The sequence below is a fragment of the Eleutherodactylus coqui genome, unplaced genomic scaffold (genome assembly GCF_035609145.1).
Source record: "Eleutherodactylus coqui strain aEleCoq1 unplaced genomic scaffold, aEleCoq1.hap1 HAP1_SCAFFOLD_773, whole genome shotgun sequence".
Taxonomy (NCBI): Eukaryota; Metazoa; Chordata; class Amphibia; order Anura; family Eleutherodactylidae; genus Eleutherodactylus; species Eleutherodactylus coqui.
This window is the reverse complement of record NW_027101803.1, coordinates 1-19,610: the sequence shown is the minus strand read 5'-3', so window position 1 is coordinate 19,610 and position 19,610 is coordinate 1. Positions and strand designations below refer to the sequence as shown.

General features: G+C 56.7%; 89 pseudogenes; all 89 read right to left on the bottom strand.

The window, feature by feature from the left end:
• Nucleotides 1-42: 42 nt before the first annotated feature.
• LOC136591310 (5S ribosomal RNA) lies at nt 43-161 on the bottom strand (annotated as a pseudogene).
• Nucleotides 162-440: 279 nt separating this feature from the next.
• On the bottom strand, nt 441-559 carry LOC136591308 (5S ribosomal RNA; annotated as a pseudogene).
• An 80-nt stretch (nt 560-639) lies between these two features.
• Nucleotides 640-758, bottom strand: LOC136591307 (5S ribosomal RNA; annotated as a pseudogene).
• Nucleotides 759-838: 80 nt separating this feature from the next.
• On the bottom strand, nt 839-957 carry LOC136591306 (5S ribosomal RNA; annotated as a pseudogene).
• Nucleotides 958-1,037: 80 nt separating this feature from the next.
• Nucleotides 1,038-1,156, bottom strand: LOC136591305 (5S ribosomal RNA; annotated as a pseudogene).
• Nucleotides 1,157-1,236: 80 nt separating this feature from the next.
• On the bottom strand, nt 1,237-1,355 carry LOC136591304 (5S ribosomal RNA; annotated as a pseudogene).
• An 80-nt stretch (nt 1,356-1,435) lies between these two features.
• Nucleotides 1,436-1,554, bottom strand: LOC136591365 (5S ribosomal RNA; annotated as a pseudogene).
• Nucleotides 1,555-1,634: 80 nt separating this feature from the next.
• On the bottom strand, nt 1,635-1,753 carry LOC136591460 (5S ribosomal RNA; annotated as a pseudogene).
• Nucleotides 1,754-1,833: 80 nt separating this feature from the next.
• LOC136591352 (5S ribosomal RNA) lies at nt 1,834-1,952 on the bottom strand (annotated as a pseudogene).
• Nucleotides 1,953-2,032: 80 nt separating this feature from the next.
• LOC136591364 (5S ribosomal RNA) lies at nt 2,033-2,151 on the bottom strand (annotated as a pseudogene).
• A 279-nt stretch (nt 2,152-2,430) lies between these two features.
• LOC136591459 (5S ribosomal RNA) lies at nt 2,431-2,549 on the bottom strand (annotated as a pseudogene).
• Nucleotides 2,550-2,828: 279 nt separating this feature from the next.
• Nucleotides 2,829-2,947, bottom strand: LOC136591400 (5S ribosomal RNA; annotated as a pseudogene).
• Nucleotides 2,948-3,027: 80 nt separating this feature from the next.
• Nucleotides 3,028-3,146, bottom strand: LOC136591419 (5S ribosomal RNA; annotated as a pseudogene).
• An 80-nt stretch (nt 3,147-3,226) lies between these two features.
• Nucleotides 3,227-3,345, bottom strand: LOC136591458 (5S ribosomal RNA; annotated as a pseudogene).
• Nucleotides 3,346-3,425: 80 nt separating this feature from the next.
• Nucleotides 3,426-3,544, bottom strand: LOC136591457 (5S ribosomal RNA; annotated as a pseudogene).
• Nucleotides 3,545-3,624: 80 nt separating this feature from the next.
• Nucleotides 3,625-3,743, bottom strand: LOC136591409 (5S ribosomal RNA; annotated as a pseudogene).
• An 80-nt stretch (nt 3,744-3,823) lies between these two features.
• LOC136591371 (5S ribosomal RNA) lies at nt 3,824-3,942 on the bottom strand (annotated as a pseudogene).
• Nucleotides 3,943-4,022: 80 nt separating this feature from the next.
• LOC136591309 (5S ribosomal RNA) lies at nt 4,023-4,141 on the bottom strand (annotated as a pseudogene).
• An 80-nt stretch (nt 4,142-4,221) lies between these two features.
• On the bottom strand, nt 4,222-4,340 carry LOC136591456 (5S ribosomal RNA; annotated as a pseudogene).
• Nucleotides 4,341-4,420: 80 nt separating this feature from the next.
• On the bottom strand, nt 4,421-4,539 carry LOC136591453 (5S ribosomal RNA; annotated as a pseudogene).
• A 279-nt stretch (nt 4,540-4,818) lies between these two features.
• Nucleotides 4,819-4,937, bottom strand: LOC136591359 (5S ribosomal RNA; annotated as a pseudogene).
• An 80-nt stretch (nt 4,938-5,017) lies between these two features.
• On the bottom strand, nt 5,018-5,136 carry LOC136591303 (5S ribosomal RNA; annotated as a pseudogene).
• An 80-nt stretch (nt 5,137-5,216) lies between these two features.
• On the bottom strand, nt 5,217-5,335 carry LOC136591414 (5S ribosomal RNA; annotated as a pseudogene).
• An 80-nt stretch (nt 5,336-5,415) lies between these two features.
• Nucleotides 5,416-5,534, bottom strand: LOC136591452 (5S ribosomal RNA; annotated as a pseudogene).
• Nucleotides 5,535-5,614: 80 nt separating this feature from the next.
• LOC136591366 (5S ribosomal RNA) lies at nt 5,615-5,733 on the bottom strand (annotated as a pseudogene).
• Nucleotides 5,734-5,813: 80 nt separating this feature from the next.
• On the bottom strand, nt 5,814-5,932 carry LOC136591431 (5S ribosomal RNA; annotated as a pseudogene).
• An 80-nt stretch (nt 5,933-6,012) lies between these two features.
• On the bottom strand, nt 6,013-6,131 carry LOC136591379 (5S ribosomal RNA; annotated as a pseudogene).
• Nucleotides 6,132-6,211: 80 nt separating this feature from the next.
• Nucleotides 6,212-6,330, bottom strand: LOC136591451 (5S ribosomal RNA; annotated as a pseudogene).
• Nucleotides 6,331-6,410: 80 nt separating this feature from the next.
• Nucleotides 6,411-6,529, bottom strand: LOC136591351 (5S ribosomal RNA; annotated as a pseudogene).
• Nucleotides 6,530-6,609: 80 nt separating this feature from the next.
• LOC136591405 (5S ribosomal RNA) lies at nt 6,610-6,728 on the bottom strand (annotated as a pseudogene).
• Nucleotides 6,729-6,808: 80 nt separating this feature from the next.
• On the bottom strand, nt 6,809-6,927 carry LOC136591363 (5S ribosomal RNA; annotated as a pseudogene).
• Nucleotides 6,928-7,007: 80 nt separating this feature from the next.
• On the bottom strand, nt 7,008-7,126 carry LOC136591450 (5S ribosomal RNA; annotated as a pseudogene).
• An 80-nt stretch (nt 7,127-7,206) lies between these two features.
• Nucleotides 7,207-7,325, bottom strand: LOC136591449 (5S ribosomal RNA; annotated as a pseudogene).
• An 80-nt stretch (nt 7,326-7,405) lies between these two features.
• Nucleotides 7,406-7,524, bottom strand: LOC136591448 (5S ribosomal RNA; annotated as a pseudogene).
• An 80-nt stretch (nt 7,525-7,604) lies between these two features.
• Nucleotides 7,605-7,723, bottom strand: LOC136591390 (5S ribosomal RNA; annotated as a pseudogene).
• Nucleotides 7,724-8,002: 279 nt separating this feature from the next.
• Nucleotides 8,003-8,121, bottom strand: LOC136591408 (5S ribosomal RNA; annotated as a pseudogene).
• An 80-nt stretch (nt 8,122-8,201) lies between these two features.
• On the bottom strand, nt 8,202-8,320 carry LOC136591447 (5S ribosomal RNA; annotated as a pseudogene).
• An 80-nt stretch (nt 8,321-8,400) lies between these two features.
• On the bottom strand, nt 8,401-8,519 carry LOC136591446 (5S ribosomal RNA; annotated as a pseudogene).
• An 80-nt stretch (nt 8,520-8,599) lies between these two features.
• On the bottom strand, nt 8,600-8,718 carry LOC136591407 (5S ribosomal RNA; annotated as a pseudogene).
• Nucleotides 8,719-8,798: 80 nt separating this feature from the next.
• On the bottom strand, nt 8,799-8,917 carry LOC136591445 (5S ribosomal RNA; annotated as a pseudogene).
• An 80-nt stretch (nt 8,918-8,997) lies between these two features.
• LOC136591454 (5S ribosomal RNA) lies at nt 8,998-9,116 on the bottom strand (annotated as a pseudogene).
• Nucleotides 9,117-9,196: 80 nt separating this feature from the next.
• On the bottom strand, nt 9,197-9,315 carry LOC136591444 (5S ribosomal RNA; annotated as a pseudogene).
• An 80-nt stretch (nt 9,316-9,395) lies between these two features.
• On the bottom strand, nt 9,396-9,514 carry LOC136591442 (5S ribosomal RNA; annotated as a pseudogene).
• An 80-nt stretch (nt 9,515-9,594) lies between these two features.
• Nucleotides 9,595-9,713, bottom strand: LOC136591372 (5S ribosomal RNA; annotated as a pseudogene).
• An 80-nt stretch (nt 9,714-9,793) lies between these two features.
• On the bottom strand, nt 9,794-9,912 carry LOC136591355 (5S ribosomal RNA; annotated as a pseudogene).
• An 80-nt stretch (nt 9,913-9,992) lies between these two features.
• Nucleotides 9,993-10,111, bottom strand: LOC136591342 (5S ribosomal RNA; annotated as a pseudogene).
• Nucleotides 10,112-10,191: 80 nt separating this feature from the next.
• Nucleotides 10,192-10,310, bottom strand: LOC136591378 (5S ribosomal RNA; annotated as a pseudogene).
• Nucleotides 10,311-10,390: 80 nt separating this feature from the next.
• LOC136591441 (5S ribosomal RNA) lies at nt 10,391-10,509 on the bottom strand (annotated as a pseudogene).
• An 80-nt stretch (nt 10,510-10,589) lies between these two features.
• Nucleotides 10,590-10,708, bottom strand: LOC136591440 (5S ribosomal RNA; annotated as a pseudogene).
• Nucleotides 10,709-10,987: 279 nt separating this feature from the next.
• LOC136591438 (5S ribosomal RNA) lies at nt 10,988-11,106 on the bottom strand (annotated as a pseudogene).
• Nucleotides 11,107-11,186: 80 nt separating this feature from the next.
• Nucleotides 11,187-11,305, bottom strand: LOC136591341 (5S ribosomal RNA; annotated as a pseudogene).
• Nucleotides 11,306-11,385: 80 nt separating this feature from the next.
• On the bottom strand, nt 11,386-11,504 carry LOC136591376 (5S ribosomal RNA; annotated as a pseudogene).
• An 80-nt stretch (nt 11,505-11,584) lies between these two features.
• On the bottom strand, nt 11,585-11,703 carry LOC136591437 (5S ribosomal RNA; annotated as a pseudogene).
• An 80-nt stretch (nt 11,704-11,783) lies between these two features.
• LOC136591436 (5S ribosomal RNA) lies at nt 11,784-11,902 on the bottom strand (annotated as a pseudogene).
• Nucleotides 11,903-11,982: 80 nt separating this feature from the next.
• LOC136591403 (5S ribosomal RNA) lies at nt 11,983-12,101 on the bottom strand (annotated as a pseudogene).
• Nucleotides 12,102-12,181: 80 nt separating this feature from the next.
• On the bottom strand, nt 12,182-12,300 carry LOC136591350 (5S ribosomal RNA; annotated as a pseudogene).
• Nucleotides 12,301-12,380: 80 nt separating this feature from the next.
• Nucleotides 12,381-12,499, bottom strand: LOC136591435 (5S ribosomal RNA; annotated as a pseudogene).
• Nucleotides 12,500-12,579: 80 nt separating this feature from the next.
• Nucleotides 12,580-12,698, bottom strand: LOC136591434 (5S ribosomal RNA; annotated as a pseudogene).
• An 80-nt stretch (nt 12,699-12,778) lies between these two features.
• Nucleotides 12,779-12,897, bottom strand: LOC136591433 (5S ribosomal RNA; annotated as a pseudogene).
• Nucleotides 12,898-12,977: 80 nt separating this feature from the next.
• LOC136591375 (5S ribosomal RNA) lies at nt 12,978-13,096 on the bottom strand (annotated as a pseudogene).
• Nucleotides 13,097-13,176: 80 nt separating this feature from the next.
• On the bottom strand, nt 13,177-13,295 carry LOC136591362 (5S ribosomal RNA; annotated as a pseudogene).
• Nucleotides 13,296-13,375: 80 nt separating this feature from the next.
• Nucleotides 13,376-13,494, bottom strand: LOC136591432 (5S ribosomal RNA; annotated as a pseudogene).
• An 80-nt stretch (nt 13,495-13,574) lies between these two features.
• LOC136591349 (5S ribosomal RNA) lies at nt 13,575-13,693 on the bottom strand (annotated as a pseudogene).
• Nucleotides 13,694-13,773: 80 nt separating this feature from the next.
• On the bottom strand, nt 13,774-13,892 carry LOC136591361 (5S ribosomal RNA; annotated as a pseudogene).
• Nucleotides 13,893-13,972: 80 nt separating this feature from the next.
• On the bottom strand, nt 13,973-14,091 carry LOC136591430 (5S ribosomal RNA; annotated as a pseudogene).
• A 279-nt stretch (nt 14,092-14,370) lies between these two features.
• LOC136591429 (5S ribosomal RNA) lies at nt 14,371-14,489 on the bottom strand (annotated as a pseudogene).
• A 279-nt stretch (nt 14,490-14,768) lies between these two features.
• LOC136591398 (5S ribosomal RNA) lies at nt 14,769-14,887 on the bottom strand (annotated as a pseudogene).
• Nucleotides 14,888-14,967: 80 nt separating this feature from the next.
• Nucleotides 14,968-15,086, bottom strand: LOC136591443 (5S ribosomal RNA; annotated as a pseudogene).
• An 80-nt stretch (nt 15,087-15,166) lies between these two features.
• LOC136591428 (5S ribosomal RNA) lies at nt 15,167-15,285 on the bottom strand (annotated as a pseudogene).
• An 80-nt stretch (nt 15,286-15,365) lies between these two features.
• LOC136591373 (5S ribosomal RNA) lies at nt 15,366-15,484 on the bottom strand (annotated as a pseudogene).
• An 80-nt stretch (nt 15,485-15,564) lies between these two features.
• LOC136591427 (5S ribosomal RNA) lies at nt 15,565-15,683 on the bottom strand (annotated as a pseudogene).
• Nucleotides 15,684-15,763: 80 nt separating this feature from the next.
• LOC136591340 (5S ribosomal RNA) lies at nt 15,764-15,882 on the bottom strand (annotated as a pseudogene).
• Nucleotides 15,883-15,962: 80 nt separating this feature from the next.
• On the bottom strand, nt 15,963-16,081 carry LOC136591420 (5S ribosomal RNA; annotated as a pseudogene).
• Nucleotides 16,082-16,161: 80 nt separating this feature from the next.
• On the bottom strand, nt 16,162-16,280 carry LOC136591426 (5S ribosomal RNA; annotated as a pseudogene).
• An 80-nt stretch (nt 16,281-16,360) lies between these two features.
• On the bottom strand, nt 16,361-16,479 carry LOC136591425 (5S ribosomal RNA; annotated as a pseudogene).
• Nucleotides 16,480-16,758: 279 nt separating this feature from the next.
• Nucleotides 16,759-16,877, bottom strand: LOC136591424 (5S ribosomal RNA; annotated as a pseudogene).
• Nucleotides 16,878-16,957: 80 nt separating this feature from the next.
• On the bottom strand, nt 16,958-17,076 carry LOC136591423 (5S ribosomal RNA; annotated as a pseudogene).
• Nucleotides 17,077-17,156: 80 nt separating this feature from the next.
• Nucleotides 17,157-17,275, bottom strand: LOC136591422 (5S ribosomal RNA; annotated as a pseudogene).
• Nucleotides 17,276-17,355: 80 nt separating this feature from the next.
• Nucleotides 17,356-17,474, bottom strand: LOC136591421 (5S ribosomal RNA; annotated as a pseudogene).
• An 80-nt stretch (nt 17,475-17,554) lies between these two features.
• On the bottom strand, nt 17,555-17,673 carry LOC136591384 (5S ribosomal RNA; annotated as a pseudogene).
• Nucleotides 17,674-17,753: 80 nt separating this feature from the next.
• On the bottom strand, nt 17,754-17,872 carry LOC136591358 (5S ribosomal RNA; annotated as a pseudogene).
• An 80-nt stretch (nt 17,873-17,952) lies between these two features.
• LOC136591321 (5S ribosomal RNA) lies at nt 17,953-18,071 on the bottom strand (annotated as a pseudogene).
• Nucleotides 18,072-18,151: 80 nt separating this feature from the next.
• LOC136591411 (5S ribosomal RNA) lies at nt 18,152-18,270 on the bottom strand (annotated as a pseudogene).
• Nucleotides 18,271-18,350: 80 nt separating this feature from the next.
• LOC136591391 (5S ribosomal RNA) lies at nt 18,351-18,469 on the bottom strand (annotated as a pseudogene).
• Nucleotides 18,470-18,549: 80 nt separating this feature from the next.
• LOC136591412 (5S ribosomal RNA) lies at nt 18,550-18,668 on the bottom strand (annotated as a pseudogene).
• Nucleotides 18,669-18,748: 80 nt separating this feature from the next.
• LOC136591417 (5S ribosomal RNA) lies at nt 18,749-18,867 on the bottom strand (annotated as a pseudogene).
• Nucleotides 18,868-18,947: 80 nt separating this feature from the next.
• Nucleotides 18,948-19,066, bottom strand: LOC136591386 (5S ribosomal RNA; annotated as a pseudogene).
• Nucleotides 19,067-19,146: 80 nt separating this feature from the next.
• On the bottom strand, nt 19,147-19,265 carry LOC136591348 (5S ribosomal RNA; annotated as a pseudogene).
• Nucleotides 19,266-19,345: 80 nt separating this feature from the next.
• Nucleotides 19,346-19,464, bottom strand: LOC136591394 (5S ribosomal RNA; annotated as a pseudogene).
• Between the last annotated feature and the right edge of the window lie 146 nt (nt 19,465-19,610).

Here is a 19,610-nt window from a genome sequence, read left to right as displayed (position 1 = left end):
ACGCACCTCCGAAAAGGAAAGAAACCTACTCACGGCCTTAAAAGTCAACGGGACCTGGGATTCCCAGCCGGTCACCCATACTGGTACTTGCCAGGCCTCAAGCTGGCTGGCGGCCGCGATCTGACGAGAGCAGGCACATTCAGCTTAGAATGCCCGTTGACAGCTCCTCCTCCTTTCCTATGGGCTTTCTGCAGTGCGAACGCACCTCCGAAACGGAAAGAAACCTACTCACGGCCTTAAAAGTCAACGGGACCTGGGATTCCCAGCCGGTCACGAATACTGGTACTTGCCAGGCCTCAACCTGGCTGGCGGCCGCGATCTGACGAGAGCAGGCACATACAGCTTAGAATGCCCGTTGACAGCTCCTCCTCCTTTCCTATGGGCTTTCTGCAGTGCGAACGCACCTCCGAAACGGAAAGAAACCTACTCACGGCCTTAAAAGTCAACGGGACCTGGGATTCCCAGCCGGTCACCCATACTGGTACTTGCCAGGCCTCAAGCTGGCTGGCGGCCGCGATCTGACGAGAGCAGGCACATTCAGCTTAGAATGCCCGTTGACAGCTCCTCCTCCTTTCCTATGGGCTTTCTGCAGTGCGAACGCACCTCCGAAAAGGAAAGAAACCTACTCACGGCCTTAAAAGTCAACGGGACCTGGGATTCCCAGCCGGTCACCCATACTGGTACTTGCCAGGCCTCAAGCTGGCTGGCGGCCGCGATCTGACGAGAGCAGGCACATTCAGCTTAGAATGCCCGTTGACAGCTCCTCCTCCTTTCCTATGGGCTTTCTGCAGTGCGAACGCACCTCCGAAAAGGAAAGAAACCTACTCACGGCCTTAAAAGTCAACGGGACCTGGGATTCCCAGCCGGTCACCCATACTGGTACTTGCCAGGCCTCAAGCTGGCTGGCGGCCGCGATCTGACGAGAGCAGGCACATTCAGCTTAGAATGCCCGTTGACAGCTCCTCCTCCTTTCCTATGGGCTTTCTGCAGTGCGAACGCACCTCCGAAAAGGAAAGAAACCTACTCACGGCCTTAAAAGTCAACGGGACCTGGGATTCCCAGCCGGTCACCCATACTGGTACTTGCCAGGCCTCAAGCTGGCTGGCGGCCGCGATCTGACGAGAGCAGGCACATTCAGCTTAGAATGCCCGTTGACAGCTCCTCCTCCTTTCCTATGGGCTTTCTGCAGTGCGAACGCACCTCCGAAAAGGAAAGAAACCTACTCACGGCCTTAAAAGTCAACGGGACCTGGGATTCCCAGCCGGTCACCCATACTGGTACTTGCCAGGCCTCAAGCTGGCTGGCGGCCGCGATCTGACGAGAGCAGGCACATTCAGCTTAGAATGCCCGTTGACAGCTCCTCCTCCTTTCCTATGGGCTTTCTGCAGTGCGAACGCACCTCCGAAAAGGAAAGAAACCTACTCACGGCCTTAAAAGTCAACGAGACCTGGGATTCCCAGCCGGTCACCCATACTGGTACTTGCCAGGCCTCAAGCTGGCTGGCGGCCGCGATCTGACGAGAGCAGGCACATTCAGCTTAGAATGCCCGTTGACAGCTCCTCCTCCTTTCCTATGGGCTTTCTGCAGTGCGAACGCACCTCCGAAAAGGAAAGAAACCTACTCACGGCCTTAAAAGTCAACGGGACCTGGGATTCCCAGCCGGTCACCCATACTGGTACTTGCCAGGCCTCAAGCTGGCTGGCGGCCGCGATCTGACGAGAGCAGGCACATTCAGCTTAGAATGCCCGTTGACAGCTCCTCCTCCTTTCCTATGGGCTTTCTGCAGTGCGAACGCACCTCCGAAAAGGAAAGAAACCTACTCACGGCCTTAAAAGTCAACAGGACCTGGGATTCCCAGCCGGTCACCCATACTGGTACTTGCCAGGCCTCAAGCTGGCTGGCGGCCGCGATCTGACGAGAGCAGGCACATTCAGCTTAGAATGCCCGTTGACAGCTCCTCCTCCTTTCCTATGGGCTTTCTGCAGTGCGAACGCACCTCCGAAAAGGAAAGAAACCTACTCACGGCCTTAAAAGTCAACGAGACCTGGGATTCCCAGCCGGTCACCCATACTGGTACTTGCCAGGCCTCAAGCTGGCTGGCGGCCGCGATCTGACGAGAGCAGGCACATTCAGCTTAGAATGCCCGTTGACAGCTCCTCCTCCTTTCCTATGGGCTTTCTGCAGTGCGAACGCACCTCCGAAAAGGAAAGAAACCTACTCACGGCCTTAAAAGTCAACGGGACCTGGGATTCCCAGCCGGTCACCCATACTGGTACTTGCCAGTCCTCAAGCTGGCTGGCGGCCGCGATCTGACGAGAGCAGGCACATTCAGCTTAGAACGCCCGTTGACAGCTCCTCCTCCTTTCCTATGGGCTTTCTGCAGTGCGAACGCACCTCCGAAAAGGAAAGAAACCTACTCACGGCCTTAAAAGTCAACGGGACCTGGGATTCCCAGCCGGTCACCCATACTGGTACTTGCCAGGCCTCAAGCTGGCTGGCGGCCGCGATCTGACGAGAGCAGGCACATTCAGCTTAGAATGCCCGTTGACAGCTCCTCCTCCTTTCCTATGGGCTTTCTGCAGTGCGAACGCACCTCCGAAAAGGAAAGAAACCTACTCACGGCCTTAAAAGTCAACGGGACCTGGGATTCCCAGCCGGTCACGAATACTGGTACTTGCCAGGCCTCAAGCTGGCTGGCGGCCGCGATCTGACGAGAGCAGGCACATTCAGCTTAGAATGCCCGTTGACAGCTCCTCCTCCTTTCCTATGGGCTTTCTGCAGTGCGAACGCACCTCCGAAACGGAAAGAAACCTACTCACGGCCTTAAAGGTCAATGGGACCTGGGATTCCCAGCCGGTCACCCATACTGGTACTTGCCAGGCCTCAAGCTGGCTGGCGGCCGCGATCTGACGAGAGCAGGCACATACAGCTTAGAATGCCCGTTGACAGCTCCTCCTCCTTTCCTATGGGCTTTCTGCAGTGCGAACGCACCTCCGAAACGGAAAGAAACCTACTCACGGCCTTAAAAGTCAACGGGACCTGGGATTCCCAGCCGGTCACCCATACTAGTACTTGCCAGGCCTCAAGCTGGCTGGCGGCCGCGATCTGACGAGAGCAGGCACATTCAGCTTAGAATGCCCGTTGACAGCTCCTCCTCCTTTCCTATGGGCTTTCTGCAGTGCGAACGCACCTCCGAAAAGGAAAGAAACCTACTCACGGCCTTAAAAGTCAACGGGACCTGGGATTCCCAGCCGGTCACCCATACTGGTACTTGCCAGGCCTCAAGCTGGCTGGCGGCCGCGATCTGACGAGAGCAGGCACATTCAGCTTAGAATGCCCGTTGACAGCTCCTACTCCTTTCCTATGGGCTTTCTGCAGTGCGAACGCACCTCCGAAAAGGAAAGAAACCTACTCACGGCCTTAAAAGTCAACGGGACCTGGGATTCCCAGCCGGTCACCCATACTGGTACTTGCCAGGCCTCAAGCTGGCTGGCGGCCGCGATCTGACGAGAGCAGGCACATTCAGCTTAGAATGCCCGTTGACAGCTCCTCCTCCTTTCCTATGGGCTTTCTGCAGTGCGAACGCACCTCCGAAAGGGAAAGAAACCTACTCACGGCCTTAAAAGTCAACAGGACCTGGGATTCCCAGCCGGTCACCCATACTGGTACTTGCCAGGGCTCAAGCTGGCTGGCGGCCGCGATCTGACGAGAGCAGGCACATTCAGCTTAGAATGCCCGTTGACAGCTCCTCCTCCTTTCCTATGGGCTTTCTGCAGTGCGAACGCACCTCCGAAAAGGAAAGAAACCTACTCACGGCCTTAAAAGTCAACGGGACCTGGGATTCCCAGCCGGTCACCCATACTGGTACTTGCCAGGTCTCAAGCTGGCTGGCGGCCGCGATCTGACGAGAGCAGGCACATTCAGCTTAGAATGCCCGTTGACAGCTCCTCCTCCTTTCCTATGGGCTTTCTGCAGTGCGAACGCACCTCCGAAACGGAAAGAAACCTACTCACGGCCTTAAAAGTCAACGGGACCTGGGATTCCCAGCCGGTCACCCATACTGGTACTTTCCAGGCCTCAAGCTGGCTGGCGGCCGCGATCTGACGAGAGCAGGCACATTCAGCTTAGAATGCCCGTTGACAGCTCCTCCTCCTTTCCTATGGGCTTTCTGCAGTGCGAATGCACCTCCGAAAAGGAAAGAAACCTACTCACGGCCTTAAAAGTCAACGGGACCTGGGATTCCCAGCCGGTCACCCATACTGGTACTTGCCAGGCCTCAAGCTGGCTGGCGGCCGCGATCTGACGAGAGCAGGCACATTCAGCTTAGAATGCCCGTTGACAGCTCCTCCTCCTTTCCTATGGGCTTTCTGCAGTGCGAACGCACCTCCGAAAAGGAAAGAAACCTACTCACGGCCTTAAAAGTCAACGGGACCTGGGATTCCCAGCCGGTCACCCATACTGGTACTTGCCAGGCCTCAAGCTGGCTGGCGGCCGCGATCTGACGAGAGCAGGCACATTCAGCTTAGAATGCCCGTTGACAGCTCCTCCTCCTTTCCTTTGGGCTTTCTGCAGTGCGAACGCACCTCCGAAAAGGAAAGAAACCTACTCACGGCCTTAAAAGTCAACGGGACCTGGGATTCCCAGCCGGTCACCCATACTGGTACTTGCCAGGCTTCAAGCTGGCTGGCGGCCGCTATCTGACGAGAGCAGGCACATTCAGCTTAGAATGCCCGTTGACAGCTCCTCCTCCTTTCCTATGGGCTTTCTGCAGTGCGAACGCACCTCCGAAAAGGAAAGAAACCTACTCACGGCCTTAAAAGTCAACAGGACCTGGGATTCCCAGCCGGTCACCCATACTGGTACTTGCCAGGCCTCAAGCTGGCTGGCGGCCGCGATCTGACGTGAGCAGGCACATTCAGCTTAGAATGCCCGTTGACAGCTCCTCCTCCTTTCCTATGGGCTTTCTGCAGTGCGAACGCACCTCCGAAAAGGAAAGAAACCTACTCACGGCCTTAAAAGTCAACGGGACCTGGGATTCCCAGCCGGTCACCCATACTGGTACTTACCAGGCCTCAAGCTGACTGGCGGCCGCGATCTGACGAGAGCAGGCACATTCAGCTTAGAATGCCCGTTGACAGCTCCTCCTCCTTTCCTATGGGCTTTCTGCAGTGCGAACGCACCTCCGAAAAGGAAAGAAACCTACTCACGGCCTTAAAAGTCAACGGGACCTGGGATTCCCAGCCAGTCACCCATACTGGTACTTGCCAGGCCTCAAGCTGGCTGGCGGCCGCGATCTGACGAGAGCAGGCACATTCAGCTTAGAACGCCCGTTGACAGCTCCTCCTCCTTTCCTATGGGCTTTCTGCAGTGCGAACGCACCTCCGAAAGGGTAAGAAACCTACTCACGGCCTTAAAAGTCAACGGGACCTGGGATTCCCAGCCGGTCACCCATACTGGTACTTGCCAGGCCTCAAGCTGGCTGGCGGCCGCGATCTGACGAGAGCAGGCACATTCAGCTTAGAATGCCCGTTGACAGCTCCTCCTCCTTTCCTATGGGCTTTCTGCAGTGCGAACGCACCTCCGAAAAGGAAAGAAACCTACTCACGGCCTTAAAAGTCAACGGGACCTGGGATTCCCAGCCGGTCACCCATACTGGTACTTGCCAGGCCTCAAGCTGGCTGGCGGCCGCGATCTGACGAGAGCAGGCACATTCAGCTTAGAATGCCCGTTGACAGCTCCTCCTCCTTTCCTATGGGCTTTCTGCAGTGCGAACGCACCTCCGAAAAGGAAAGAAACCTACTCACGGCCTTAAAGGTCAACGGGACCTGGGATTCCCAGCCGGTCACCCATACTGGTACTTGCCAGGCCTCAAGCTGGCTGGCGGCCGCGATCTGACGAGAGCAGGCACATTCAGCTTAGAATGCCCGTTGACAGCTCCTCCTCCTTTCCTATGGGCTTTCTGCAGTGCGAACGCACCTCCGAAAAGGAAAGAAACCTACTCACGGCCTTAAAAGTCAACGGGACCTGGGATTCCCAGCCGGTCACCCATACTGGTACTTGCCAGGCCTCAAGCTGGCTGGCGGCCGCGATCTGACGAGAGCAGGCACATTCAGCTTAGAACGCCCGTTGACAGCTCCTCCTCCTTTCCTATGGGCTTTCTGCAGTGCGAACGCACCTCCGAAAAGAAAAGAAACCTACTCACGGCCTTAAAAGTCAACGGGACCTGGGATTCCCAGCCGGTCACCCATACTGGTACTTGCCAGGCCTCAAGCTGGCTGGCGGCCGCGATCTGACGAGAGCAGGCACATTCAGCTTAGAATGCCCGTTGACAGCTCCTCCTCCTTTCCTATGGGCTTTCTGCAGTGCGAACGCACCTCCGAAAAGGAAAGAAACCTACTCACGGCCTTAAAAGTCAACAGGACCTGGGATTCCCAGCCGGTCACCCATACTGGTACTTGCCAGGCCTCAAGCTGGCTGGCGGCCGCGATCTGACGAGAGCAGGCACATTCAGCTTAGAATGCCCGTTGACAGCTCCTCCTCCTTTCCTATGGGCTTTCTGCAGTGCGAACGCACCTCCGAAAAGGAAAGAAACCTACTCACGGCCTTAAAAGTCAACGGGACCTGGGATTCCCTGCCGGTCACCCATACTGGTACTTGCCAGGCCTCAAGCTGGCTGGCGGCCGCGATCTGACGAGAGCAGGCACATTCAGCTTAGAACGCCCGTTGACAGCTCCTCCTCCTTTCCTATGGGCTTTCTGCAGTGCGAACGCACCTCCGAAAAGGAAAGAAACCTACTCACGGCCTTAAAAGTCAACGAGACCTGGGATTCCCAGCCGGTCACCCATACTGGTACTTGCCAGGCCTCAAGCTGGCTGGCGGCCGCGATCTGACGAGAGCAGGCACATTCAGCTTAGAATGCCCGTTGACAGCTCCTCCTCCTTTCCTATGGGCTTTCTGCAGTGCGAACGCACCTCCGAAAAGGAAAGAAACCTACTCACGGCCTTAAAAGTCAACGGGACCTGGGATTCCCAGCCGGTCACCCATACTGGTACTTGCCAGGCCTCAAGCTGGCTGGCGGCCGCGATCTGACGAGAGCAGGCACATTCAGCTTAGAATGCCCGTTGACAGCTCCTCCTCCTTTCCTATGGGCTTTCTGCAGTGCGAACGCACCTCCGAAAAGGAAAGAAACCTACTCACAGCCTTAAAAGTCAACGGGACCTGGGATTCCCAGCCGGTCACCCATACTGGTACTTGCCAGGCCTCAAGCTGGCTGGCGGCCGCGATCTGACGAGAGCAGGCACATTCAGCTTAGAATGCCCGTTGACAGCTCCTCCTCCTTTCCTATGGGCTTTCTGCAGTGCGAACGCACCTCCGAAAAGGAAAGAAACCTACTCACGGCCTTAAAAGTCAACGGGACCTGGGATTCCCAGCCGGTCACCCATACTGGTACTTGCCAGGCCTCAAGCTGGCTGGCGGCCGCGATCTGACGAGAGCAGGCACATTCAGCTTAGAATGCCCGTTGACAGCTCCTCCTCCTTTCCTATGGGCTTTCTGCAGTGCGAACGCACCTCCGAAAAGGAAAGAAACCTACTCACGGCCTTAAAAGTCAACGGGACCTGGGATTCCCAGCCGGTCACCCATACTGGTACTTGCCAGGCCTCAAGCTGGCTGGCAGCCGCGATCTGACGAGAGCAGGCACATTCAGCTTAGAACGCCCGTTGACAGCTCCTCCTCCTTTCCTATGGGCTTTCTGCAGTGCGAACGCACCTCCGAAAAGGAAAGAAACCTACTCACGGCCTTAAAAGTCAACGGGACCTGGGATTCCCAGCCGGTCACGAATACTGGTACTTGCCAGGCCTCAAGCTGGCTGGCGGCCGCGATCTGACGAGAGCAGGCACATTCAGCTTAGAATGCCCGTTGACAGCTCCTCCTCCTTTCCTATGGGCTTTCTGCAGTGCGAACGCACCTCCGAAAGGGAAAGAAACCTACTCACGGCCTTAAAAGTCAACAGGACCTGGGATTCCCAGCCGGTCACCCATACTGGTACTTGCCAGGGCTCAAGCTGGCTGGCGGCCGCGATCTGACGAGAGCAGGCACATTCAGCTTAGAATGCCCGTTGACAGCTCCTCCTCCTTTCCTATGGGCTTTCTGCAGTGCGAACGCACCTCCGAAAAGGAAAGAAACCTACTCACGGCCTTAAAAGTCAACGGGACCTGGGATTCCCAGCCGGTCACCCATACTGGTACTTGCCAGGCCTCAAGCTGGCTGGCGGCCGCGATCTGACGAGAGCAGGCACATTCAGCTTAGAATGCCCGTTGACAGCTCCTCCTCCTTTCCTATGGGCTTTCTGCAGTGCGAACGCACCTCCGAAACGGAAAGAAACCTACTCACGGCCTTAAAAGTCAACGGGACCTGGGATTCCCAGCCGGTCACCCATACTGGTACTTGCCAGGCCTCAAGCTGGCTGGCGGCCGCGATCTGACGAGAGCAGGCACATTCAGCTTAGAATGCCCGTTGACAGCTCCTCCTCCTTTCCTATGGGCTTTCTGCAGTGCGAACGCACCTCCGAAAGGGAAAGAAACCTACTCACGGCCTTAAAAGTCAACAGGACCTGGGATTCCCAGCCGGTCACCCATACTGGTACTTGCCAGGGCTCAAGCTGGCTGGCGGCCGCGATCTGACGAGAGCAGGCACATTCAGCTTAGAATGCCCGTTGACAGCTCCTCCTCCTTTCCTATGGGCTTTCTGCAGTGCGAACGCACCTCCGAAAAGGAAAGAAACCTACTCACGGCCTTAAAAGTCAACGGGACCTGGGATTCCCAGCCGGTCACCCATACTGGTACTTGCCAGGCCTCAAGCTGGCTGGCGGCCGCGATCTGACGAGAGCAGGCACATTCAGCTTAGAATGCCCGTTGACAGCTCCTCCTCCTTTCCTATGGGCTTTCTGCAGTGCGAACGCACCTCCGAAACGGAAAGAAACCTACTCACGGCCTTAAAAGTCAACGGGACCTGGGATTCCCAGCCGGTCACCCATACTGGTACTTTCCAGGCCTCAAGCTGGCTGGCGGCCGCGATCTGACGAGAGCAGGCACATTCAGCTTAGAATGCCCGTTGACAGCTCCTCCTCCTTTCCTATGGGCTTTCTGCAGTGCGAATGCACCTCCGAAAAGGAAAGAAACCTACTCACGGCCTTAAAAGTCAACGGGACCTGGGATTCCCAGCCGGTCACCCATACTGGTACTTGCCAGGCCTCAAGCTGGCTGGCGGCCGCGATCTGACGAGAGCAGGCACATTCAGCTTAGAATGCCCGTTGACAGCTCCTCCTCCTTTCCTATGGGCTTTCTGCAGTGCGAACGCACCTCCGAAAAGGAAAGAAACCTACTCACGGCCTTAAAAGTCAACGGGACCTGGGATTCCCAGCCGGTCACCCATACTGGTACTTGCCAGGCCTCAAGCTGGCTGGCGGCCGCGATCTGACGAGAGCAGGCACATTCAGCTTAGAATGCCCGTTGACAGCTCCTCCTCCTTTCCTATGGGCTTTCTGCAGTGCGAACGCACCTCCGAAAAGGAAAGAAACCTACTCACGGCCTTAAAAGTCGACGGGACCTGGGATTCCCAGCCGGTCACCCATACTGGTACTTGCCAGGCCTCAAGCTGGCTGGCGGCCGCGATCTGACGAGAGCAGGCACATTCAGCTTAGAATGCCCGTTGACAGCTCCTCCTCCTTTCCTATGGGCTTTCTGCAGTGCGAACGCACCTCCGAAAAGGAAAGAAACCTACTCACGGCCTTAAAAGTCAACGGGACCTGGGATTCCCAGCCGGTCACCCATACTGGTACTTGCCAGGCCTCAAGCTGGCTGGCGGCCGCGATCTGACGAGAGCAGGCACATTCAGCTTAGAATGCCCGTTGACAGCTCCTCCTCCTTTCCTATGGGCTTTCTGCAGTGCGAACGCACCTCCGAAAAGGAAAGAAACCTACTCACGGCCTTAAAAGTCAACGGGACCTGGGATTCCCAGCCGGTCACCCACACTGGTACTTGCCAGGCCTCAAGCTGGCTGGCGGCCGCGATCTGACGAGAGCAGGCACATTCAGCTTAGAATGCCCGTTGACAGCTCCTCCTCCTTTCCTATGGGCTTTCTGCAGTGCGAACGCACCTCCGAAAAGGAAAGAAACCTACTCACGGCCTTAAAAGTCAACGGGACCTGGGATTCCCAGCCGGTCACCCATACTGGTACTTGCCAGGCCTCAAGCTGGCTGGCGGCCGCGATCTGACGAGAGCAGGCACATTCAGCTTAGAACGCCCGTTGACAGCTCCTCCTCCTTTCCTATGGGCTTTCTGCAGTGCGAACGCACCTCCGAAAAGGAAAGAAACCTACTCACGGCCTTAAAAGTCAACGGGACCTGGGATTCCCAGCCGGTCACCCATACTGGTACTTGCCAGGCCTCAAGCTGGCTGGCGGCCGCGATCTGACGAGAGCAGGCACATTCAGCTTAGAATGCCCGTTGACAGCTCCTCCTCCTTTCCTATGGGCTTTCTGCAGTGCGAACGCACCTCCGAAAAGGAAAGAAACCTACTCACGGCCTTAAAAGTCAACGGGACCTGGGATTCCCAGCCGGTCACCCATACTGGTACTTGCCAGGCCTCAAGCTGGCTGGCGGCCGCGATCTGACGAGAGCAGGCACATTCAGCTTAGAATGCCCGTTGACAGCTCCTCCTCCTTTCCTATGGGCTTTCTGCAGTGCGAACGCACCTCCGAAAAGGAAAGAAACCTACTCACGGCCTTAAAAGTCGACGGGACCTGGGATTCCCAGCCGGTCACCCATACTGGTACTTGCCAGGCTTCAAGCTGGCTGGCGGCCGCGATCTGACGAGAGCAGGCACATTCAGCTTAGAATGCCCGTTGACAGCTCCTCCTCCTTTCCTATGGGCTTTCTGCAGTGCGAACGCACCTCCGAAAAGGAAAGAAACCTACTCACGGCCTTAAAAGTCAACGGGACCTGGGATTCCCAGCCGGTCACCCATACTGGTACTTGCCAGGCCTCAAGCTGGCTGGCGGCCGCGATCTGACGAGAGCAGGCACATTCAGCTTAGAATGCCCGTTGACAGCTCCTCCTCCTTTCCTATGGGCTTTCTGCAGTGCGAACGCACCTCCGAAAAGGAAAGAAACCTACTCACGGCCTTAAAAGTCAACGGGACCTGGGATTCCCAGCCGGTCACCCACACTGGTACTTGCCAGGCCTCAAGCTGGCTGGCGGCCGCGATCTGACGAGAGCAGGCACATTCAGCTTAGAATGCCCGTTGACAGCTCCTCCTCCTTTCCTATGGGCTTTCTGCAGTGCGAACGCACCTCCGAAAAGGAAAGAAACCTACTCACGGCCTTAAAAGTCAACGGGACCTGGGATTCCCAGCCGGTCACCCATACTGGTACTTGCCAGGCCTCAAGCTGGCTGGCGGCCGCGATCTGACGAGAGCAGGCACATTCAGCTTAGAACGCCCGTTGACAGCTCCTCCTCCTTTCCTATGGGCTTTCTGCAGTGCGAACGCACCTCCGAAAAGGAAAGAAACCTACTCACGGCCTTAAAAGTCAACGGGACCTGGGATTCCCAGCCGGTCACCCATACTGGTACTTGCCAGGCCTCAAGCTGGCTGGCGGCCGCGATCTGACGAGAGCAGGCACATTCAGCTTAGAATGCCCGTTGACAGCTCCTCCTCCTTTCCTATGGGCTTTCTGCAGTGCGAACGCACCTCCGAAAAGGAAAGAAACCTACTCACGGCCTTAAAAGTCAACGGGACCTGGGATTCCCAGCCGGTCACCCATACTGGTACTTGCCAGGCCTCAAGCTGGCTGGCGGCCGCGATCTGACGAGAGCAGGCACATTCAGCTTAGAATGCCCGTTGACAGCTCCTCCTCCTTTCCTATGGGCTTTCTGCAGTGCGAACGCACCTCCGAAAAGGAAAGAAACCTACTCACGGCCTTAAAAGTCAACGGGACCTGGGATTCCCAGCCGGTCACCCATACTGGTACTTGCCAGGCTTCAAGCTGGCTGGCGGCCGCGATCTGACGAGAGCAGGCACATTCAGCTTAGAATGCCCGTTGACAGCTCCTCCTCCTTTCCTATGGGCTTTCTGCAGTGCGAACGCACCTCCGAAAAGGAAAGAAACCTACTCACGGCCTTAAAAGTCAACAGGACCTGGGATTCCCAGCCGGTCACCCATACTGGTACTTGCCAGGCCTCAAGCTGGCTGGCGGCCGCGATCTGACGAGAGCAGGCACATTCAGCTTAGAATGCCCGTTGACAGCTCCTCCTCCTTTCCTATGGGCTTTCTGCAGTGCGAACGCACCTCCGAAAAGGAAAGAAACCTACTCACGGCCTTAAAAGTCAACGGGACCTGGGATTCCCAGCCGGTCACCCATACTGGTACTTGCCAGGCCTCAAGCTGGCTGGCGGCCGCGATCTGACGAGAGCAGGCACATTCAGCTTAGAATGCCCGTTGACAACTCCTCCTCCTTTCCTATGGGCTTTCTGCAGTGCGAACGCACCTCCGAAAGGGAAAGAAACCTACTCACGGCCTTAAAAGTCAACGGGACCTGGGATTCCCAGCCGGTCACCCATACTGGTACTTGCCAGGCCTCAAGCTGGCTGGCGGCCGCGATCTGACGAGAGCAGGCACATTCAGCTTAGAATGCCCGTTGACAGCTCCTCCTCCTTTCCTATGGGCTTTCTGCAGTGCGAACGCACCTCCGAAAAGGAAAGAAACCTACTCACGGCCTTAAAAGTCAACGGGACCTGGGATTCCCAGCCGGTCACCCATACTGGTACTTGCCAGGCCTCAAGCTGGCTGGCGGCCGCGATCTGACGAGAGCAGGCACATTCAGCTTAGAATGCCCGTTGACAGCTCCTCCTCCTTTCCTATGGGCTTTCTGCAGTGCGAACGCACCTCCGAAAAGGAAAGAAACCTACTCACGGCCTTAAAAGTCAACGGGACCTGGGATTCCCAGCCGGTCACCCATACTGGTACTTGCCAGGCCTCAAGCTGGCTGGCGGCCGCGATCTGACGAGAGCAGGCACATTCAGCTTAGAACGCCCGTTGACAGCTCCTCCTCCTTTCCTATGGGCTTTCTGCAGTGCGAACGCACCTCCGAAAAGGAAAGAAACCTACTCACGGCCTTAAAAGTCAACGAGACCTGGGATTCCCAGCCGGTCACCCATACTGGTACTTGCCAGGCCTCAAGCTGGCTGGCGGCCGCGATCTGACGAGAGCAGGCACATTCAGCTTAGAATGCCCGTTGACAGCTCCTCCTCCTTTCCTATGGGCTTTCTGCAGTGCGAACGCACCTCCGAAAAGGAAAGAAACCTACTCACGGCCTTAAAAGTCAACGGGACCTGGGATTCCCAGCCGGTCACCCATACTGGTACTTGCCAGGCCTCAAGCTGGCTGGCGGCCGCGATCTGACGAGAGCAGGCACATTCAGCTTAGAATGCCCGTTGACAGCTCCTCCTCCTTTCCTATGGGCTTTCTGCAGTGCGAACGCACCTCCGAAAAGGAAAGAAACCTACTCACGGCCTTAAAAGTCAACAGGACCTGGGATTCCCAGCCGGTCACCCATACTGGTACTTGCCAGGCCTCAAGCTGGCTGGCGGCCGCGATCTGACGAGAGCAGGCACATTCAGCTTAGAATGCCCGTTGACAGCTCCTCCTCCTTTCCTATGGGCTTTCTGCAGTGCGAACGCACCTCCGAAAAGGAAAGAAACCTACTCACGGCCTTAAAAGTCAACGAGACCTGGGATTCCCAGCCGGTCACCCATACTGGTACTTGCCAGGCCTCAAGCTGGCTGGCGGCCGCGATCTGACGAGAGCAGGCACATTCAGCTTAGAATGCCCGTTGACAGCTCCTCCTCCTTTCCTATGGGCTTTCTGCAGTGCGAACGCACCTCCGAAAAGGAAAGAAACCTACTCACGGCCTTAAAAGTCAACGGGACCTGGGATTCCCAGCCGGTCACCCATACTGGTACTTGCCAGGCCTCAAGCTGGCTGGCGGCCGCGATCTGACGAGAGCAGGCACATTCAGCTTAGAATGCCCGTTGACAGCTCCTCCTCCTTTCCTATGGGCTTTCTGCAGTGCGAACGCACCTCCGAAAAGGAAAGAAACCTACTCACGGCCTTAAAAGTCAACGGGACCTGGGATTCCCAGCCGGTCACCCATACTGGTACTTGCCAGTCCTCAAGCTGGCTGGCGGCCGCGATCTGACGAGAGCAGGCACATTCAGCTTAGAACGCCCGTTGACAGCTCCTCCTCCTTTCCTATGGGCTTTCTGCAGTGCGAACGCACCTCCGAAAAGGAAAGAAACCTACTCACGGCCTTAAAAGTCAACGGGACCTGGGATTCCCAGCCGGTCACCCATACTGGTACTTGCCAGGCCTCAAGCTGGCTGGCGGCCGCGATCTGACGAGAGCAGGCACATTCAGCTTAGAATGCCCGTTGACAGCTCCTCCTCCTTTCCTATGGGCTTTCTGCAGTGCGAACGCACCTCCGAAAAGGAAAGAAACCTACTCACGGCCTTAAAAGTCAACGGGACCTGGGATTCCCAGCCGGTCACGAATACTGGTACTTGCCAGGCCTCAAGCTGGCTGGCGGCCGCGATCTGACGAGAGCAGGCACATTCAGCTTAGAATGCCCGTTGACAGCTCCTCCTCCTTTCCTATGGGCTTTCTGCAGTGCGAACGCACCTCCGAAACGGAAAGAAACCTACTCACGGCCTTAAAAGTCAATGGGACCTGGGATTCCCAGCCGGTCACCCATACTGGTACTTGCCAGGCCTCAAGCTGGCTGGCGGCCGCGATCTGACGAGAGCAGGCACATTCAGCTTAGAATGCCCGTTGACAGCTCCTCCTCCTTTCCTATGGGCTTTCTGCAGTGCGAACGCACCTCCGAAACGGAAAGAAACCTACTCACGGCCTTAAAAGTCAACGGGACCTGGGATTCCCAGCCGGTCACCCATACTGGTACTTTCCAGGCCTCAAGCTGGCTGGCGGCCGCGATCTGACGAGAGCAGGCACATTCAGCTTAGAATGCCCGTTGACAGCTCCTCCTCCTTTCCTATGGGCTTTCTGCAGTGCGAATGCACCTCCGAAAAGGAAAGAAACCTACTCACGGCCTTAAAAGTCAACGGGACCTGGGATTCCCAGCCGGTCACCCATACTGGTACTTGCCAGGCCTCAAGCTGGCTGGCGGCCGCGATCTGACGAGAGCAGGCACATTCAGCTTAGAATGCCCGTTGACAGCTCCTCCTCCTTTCCTATGGGCTTTCTGCAGTGCGAACGCACCTCCGAAAAGGAAAGAAACCTACTCACGGCCTTAAAAGTCGACGGGACCTGGGATTCCCAGCCGGTCACCCATACTGGTACTTGCCAGGCCTCAAGCTGGCTGGCGGCCGCGATCTGACGAGAGCAGGCACATTCAGCTTAGAATGCCCGTTGACAGCTCCTCCTCCTTTCCTATGGGCTTTCTGCAGTGCGAACGCACCTCCGAAAAGGAAAGAAACCTACTCACGGCCTTAAAAGTCAACGGGACCTGGGATTCCCAGCCGGTCACCCATACTGGTACTTGCCAGGCCTCAAGCTGGCTGGCGGCCGCGATCTGACGAGAGCAGGCACATTCAGCTTAGAATGCCCGTTGACAGCTCCTCCTCCTTTCCTATGGGCTTTCTGCAGTGCGAACGCACCTCCGAAAAGGAAAGAAACCTACTCACGGCCTTAAAAGTCAACGGGACCTGGGATTCCCAGCCGGTCACCCACACTGGTACTTGCCAGGCCTCAAGCTGGCTGGCGGCCGCGATCTGACGAGAGCAGGCACATTCAGCTTAGAATGCCCGTTGACAGCTCCTCCTCCTTTCCTATGGGCTTTCTGCAGTGCGAACGCACCTCCGAAAAGGAAAGAAACCTACTCACGGCCTTAAAAGTCAACGGGACCTGGGATTCCCAGCCGGTCACCCATACTGGTACTTGCCAGGCCTCAAGCTGGCTGGCGGCCGCGATCTGACAAGAGCAGGCACATTCAGCTTAGAACGCCCGTTGACAGCTCCTCCTCCTTTCCTATGGGCTTTCTGCAGTGCGAACGCACCTCCGAAAAGGAAAGAAACCTACTCACGGCCTTAAAAGTCAACGGGACCTGGGATTCCCAGCCGGTCACCCATACTGGTACTTGCCAGGCCTCAAGCTGGCTGGCGGCCGCGATCTGACGAGAGCAGGCACATTCAGCTTAGAATGCCCGTTGACAGCTCCTCCTCCTTTCCTATGGGCTTTCTGCAGTGCGAACGCACCTCCGAAAAGGAAAGAAACCTACTCACGGCCTTAAAAGTCAACGGGACCTGGGATTCCCAGCCGGTCACCCATACTGGTACTTGCCAGGCCTCAAGCTGGCTGGCGGCCGCGATCTGACGAGAGCAGGCACATTCAGCTTAGAATGCCCGTTGACAGCTCCTCCTCCTTTCCTATGGGCTTTCTGCAGTGCGAACGCACCTCCGAAAAGGAAAGAAACCTACTCACGGCCTTAAAAGTCGACGGGACCTGGGATTCCCAGCCGGTCACCCATACTGGTACTTGCCAGGCTTCAAGCTGGCTGGCGGCCGCGATCTGACGAGAGCAGGCACATTCAGCTTAGAATGCCCGTTGACAGCTCCTCCTCCTTTCCTATGGGCTTTCTGCAGTGCGAACGCACCTCCGAAAAGGAAAGAAACCTACTCACGGCCTTAAAAGTCAACGGGACCTGGGATTCCCAGCCGGTCACCCATACTGGTACTTGCCAGGCCTCAAGCTGGCTGGCGGCCGCGATCTGACGAGAGCAGGCACATTCAGCTTAGAATGCCCGTTGACAGCTCCTCCTCCTTTCCTATGGGCTTTCTGCAGTGCGAACGCACCTCCGAAAAGGAAAGAAACCTACTCACGGCCTTAAAAGTCAACGGGACCTGGGATTCCCAGCCGGTCACCCATACTGGTACTTGCCAGGCCTCAAGCTGGCTGGCGGCCGCGATCTGACGAGAGCAGGCACATTCAGCTTAGAATGCCCGTTGACAACTCCTCCTCCTTTCCTATGGGCTTTCTGCAGTGCGAACGCACCTCCGAAAGGGAAAGAAACCTACTCACGGCCTTAAAAGTCAACGGGACCTGGGATTCCCAGCCGGTCACCCATACTGGTACTTGCCAGGCCTCAAGCTGGCTGGCGGCCGCGATCTGACGAGAGCAGGCACATTCAGCTTAGAATGCCCGTTGACAGCTCCTCCTCCTTTCCTATGGGCTTTCTGCAGTGCGAACGCACCTCCGAAAAGGAAAGAAACCTACTCACGGCCTTAAAAGTCAACGGGACCTGGGATTCCCAGCCGGTCACCCATACTGGTACTTGCCAGGCCTCAAGCTGGCTGGCGGCCGCGATCTGACGAGAGCAGGCACATTCAGCTTAGAATGCCCGTTGACAGCTCCTCCTCCTTTCCTTTGGGCTTTCTGCAGTGCGAACGCACCTCCGAAAAGGAAAGAAACCTACTCACGGCCTTAAAAGTCAACGGGACCTGGGATTCCCAGACGGTCACCCATACTGGTACTTGCCAGGCTTCAAGCTGGCTGGCGGCCGCGATCTGACGAGAGCAGGCACATTCAGCTTAGAATGCCCGTTGACAGCTCCTCCTCCTTTCCTATGGGCTTTCTGCAGTGCGAACGCACCTCCGAAAAGGAAAGAAACCTACTCACGGCCTTAAAAGTCAACAGGACCTGGGATTCCCAGCCGGTCACCCATACTGGTACTTGCCAGGCCTCAAGCTGGCTGGCGGCCGCGATCTGACGTGAGCAGGCACATTCAGCTTAGAATGCCCGTTGACAGCTCCTCCTCCTTTCCTATGGGCTTTCTGCAGTGCGAACGCACCTCCGAAAAGGAAAGAAACCTACTCACGGCCTTAAAAGTCAACGGGACCTGGGATTCCCAGCCGGTCACCCATACTGGTACTTGCCAGGCCTCAAGCTGACTGGCGGCCGCGATCTGACGAGAGCAGGCACATTCAGCTTAGAATGCCCGTTGACAGCTCCTCCTCCTTTCCTATGGGCTTTCTGCAGTGCGAACGCACCTCCGAAAAGGAAAGAAACCTACTCACGGCCTTAAAAGTCAACGGGACCTGGGATTCCCAGCCAGTCACCCATACTGGTACTTGCCAGGCCTCAAGCTGGCTGGCGGCCGCGATCTGACGAGAGCAGGCACATTCAGCTTAGAACGCCCGTTGACAGCTCCTCCTCCTTTCCTATGGGCTTTCTGCAGTGCGAACGCACCTCCGAAAGGGTAAGAAACCTACTCACGGCCTTAAAAGTCAACGGGACCTGGGATTCCCAGCCGGTCACCCATACTGGTACTTGCCAGGCCTCAAGCTGGCTGGCGGCCGCAATCTGACGAGAGCAGGCACATTCAGCTTAGAATGCCCGTTGACAGCTCCTCCTCCTTTCCTATGGGCTTTCTGCAGTGCGAACGCACCTCCGAAAAGGAAAGAAACCTACTCACGGCCTTAAAAGTCAACGGGACCTGGGATTCCCAGCCGGTCACCCATACTGGTACTTGCCAGGCCTCAAGCTGGCTGGCGGCCGCGATCTGACGAGAGCAGGCACATTCAGCTTAGAATGCCCGTTGACAGCTCCTCCTCCTTTCCTATGGGCTTTCTGCAGTGCGAACGCACCTCCGAAAAGGAAAGAAACCTACTCACGGCCTTAAAAGTCAACGGGACCTGGGATTCTCAGCCGGTCACCCATACTGGTACTTGCCAGGCCTCAAGCTGGCTGGCGGCCGCGATCTGACGAGAGCAGGCACATTCAGCTTAGAACGCCCGTTGACAGCTCCTCCTCCTTTCCTATGGGCTTTCTGCAGTGCGAACGCACCTCCGAAAAGAAAAGAAACCTACTCACGGCCTTAAAAGTCAACGGGACCTGGGATTCCCAGCCGGTCACCCATACTGGTACTTGCCAGGCCTCAAGCTGGCTGGCGGCCGCGATCTGACGAGAGCAGGCACATTCAGATTAGAATGCCCGTTGACAGCTCCTCCTCCTTTCCTATGGGCTTTCTGCAGTGCGAACGCACCTCCGAAAAGGAAAGAAACCTACTCACGGCCTTAAAAGTCAACAGGACCTGGGATTCCCAGCCGGTCACCCATACTGGTACTTGCCAGGCCTCAAGCTGGCTGGCGGCCGCGATCTGACGAGAGCAGGCACATTCAGCTTAGAATGCCCGTTGACAGCTCCTCCTCCTTTCCTATGGGCTTTCTGCAGTGCGAACGCACCTCCGAAAAGGAAAGAAACCTACTCACGGCCTTAAAAGTCAACAGGACCTGGGATTCCCAGCCGGTCACCCATACTGGTACTTGCCAGGCCTCAAGCTGGCTGGCGGCCGCGATCTGACGAGAGCAGGCACATTCAGCTTAGAACGCCCGTTGACAGCTCCTCCTCCTTTCCTATGGGCTTTCTGCAGTGCGAACGCACCTCCGAAAAGGAAAGAAACCTACTCACGGCCTTAAAAGTCAACGAGACCTGGGATTCCCAGCCGGTCACCCATACTGGTACTTGCCAGGCCTCAAGCTGGCA